We start from the raw sequence: 2343 nt of genomic DNA, 5'->3' as shown, positions 1-2343 counted from the left end.
CAATTTGGCTGTATTGCGTGTTTATGTATATACCTAAAAAAAGTAGTAGTATGTGCATGTCTGTCTGAGTGTGTGTGTATGTGTGTGTGTTTGTGTGTGCGCATGTGTGTGTGTTTGTGTGTGTGTGTCTGTCTGTGCATGTGGATTTGTATGTGTGTGTATGGGTGTGTGTCTGTGCGTGTGGATGTCAGTGTGTGTGCATGCTTGCGTTTGTTTGTATTCCTGCATGTGTGTGTGTGACAGTATCATCCTAAACCAGCAACCCTTCGCTCAACAGCACCATCTACAGGCCGATGAGTGTACAGTCACTAAATGTGCACATAAATGAATTTATTTTATACCCCCCCATGGATGAAATTCTACGAAACTTAGCATACCCCCAGAGGATGTCAAGTTAATCATACACATGAAATATGGTGCAGTTCTGAACATCTCCACTGAAGATAGGGGCGATTAAAGCAGAATAATATTGCATTTTCATTTTTTATGGGAGGGGCGCAAATCACAAATGAGTGATTATGGGCTAGGTTGATGTGGGCCCTTAAGACCAACATACCATAAAAATTTCTTCATCCTTGGTTCCACGGTTCAAGTAGTTATTTAGGAAAAACGGCATTTTTTGGGTTTGGGGGGGCCCAGCGCGGGGGGGGGGGGGGGGGGGGGGGGGTGGCCCCCGGGGACCAAACGAAATTTTTCCGTAAAAGTCTAGTGGGGCTACATGCCCACCAAATTTCATGTTCCCCGGTGTTTCAGTGTCCCTGGTATCGTTGACGGAAAATTCAGTAGATTGACGGGGGAAAAAAACTAAAAAACTTTGACAATCGATTATGGGCTAGGTTGATGTGGGCCCTTAAGACCAACATACTTTGCAAATTTCTTCATCCTCTACATCCGTAAAAGTCTAGTGGGGCTACATGCTCACCAAATTTCATGTTCCCCGGTGTTTCGGTGTATCGTTGACGGAAAATTCAGTAGATTGACAAAAAAAAAAAAACTTTGACAATCCCTATATGATCATAATAATTACTGTAAGTATAAGCAATAATAAATGTGACAGTCACCTTAGTAAAAACCACTCTCTCTTTCTCACTAAAAGCAGTACAGGAAGTCAAAGTCATGTTTAATATGACAGAAGGAGGCAGAGGCGCTTCACCTGGTCACATGATTAGTCACCAACACCAGGACGACACACTTTACTGGAACACAGGAATTTTAGGGCATTTCCAGTTTACTTCTTCTCAGCCCTCCTTTTTCCATTTCTTGGTCGCTCACTTTCAATTCTCACTCCTGCTTTTTCCATAACTCTCCATTCTTGCTTCCCTCAATCCCACTGCATTGTTCTTATCATCTGTTATTTAATCAGGTTTTATGACTCATTTAGCTGTGATTGAGTGTTGTCGGTACTCACACACACACATACACGGAATGAGTGTGTGCTGTATTTGGTGCTGTTCACTTCTGATATCATGAATATTTTAGGGAAATTCTTCCTGTACTCCTTTAAATCTTTCTGTGATAAGCCTTCATATTGAAAAAGGAAGAAAAACCGATGATAAGAGGGATTTTTAGGAGTGACTGATAGCAGACACACCCTGATATATCTGAACACAAGTGAAGATCAAGCTCAAAGATATTCATATTTGTTTTTTTTTGTTTTTTTTCTTCATTAAGTTTTACTTCCTGATACTCAATAAATGTGATGTCAGACAGAAAGGCTTTCCTGAGAACCGTTAAATAACACACCACAACACACACCCATGTCTGCGGCTGTGCAGTGCTTGCTGAATGGCCTTAAAAACCAACACACACCACATGCACAAGAGCAATTCTGGGAAGAGTCTGCCCTCTGGTGGCCAGATAGAGCAGAGGCAGAGTCGCTCGCATACTTCCCTACTATATAGTTGGCAAAAAAACAAAGTAGTATGTCTGAATTCACAGTACTCATAAAACAAACAGTACCTGGATGACCTTCTTCTTCTGGTGAGATTCTGAAGTGTGCATACGATGGACACTTTACTATCCCATGAGGCCACGGGAGAATGCAATGCATGTAATACTGTATCCCATAATGCGATGTGTACATGCAATGCAGCATACTACTTTTAAAAAAAAACATACTACATTGCATATTAGCAGTATATACTGTACTATGCAGTATATGCTAGCCTGTTAATTCATTGCAGTGATGCATTTGCCACTCTTATATATGTTCAGATCAGCATACTAAGTACTATTTTTGATTGTATACAGTGTGCAAAATGTCTGTAGAAATATAGTAGGCGCAGTATGCAACCAGAGCTCAATGCATGAGATACTGTATCCCATAATGCAATGTGCACATGC

Source organism: Rutilus rutilus (assembly GCF_951802725.1).
Source record: "Rutilus rutilus genome assembly, chromosome: 9".
NCBI classification, from domain to species: Eukaryota; Metazoa; Chordata; class Actinopteri; order Cypriniformes; family Leuciscidae; genus Rutilus; species Rutilus rutilus.
Note: the sequence above shows the minus strand (reverse complement) of the source record.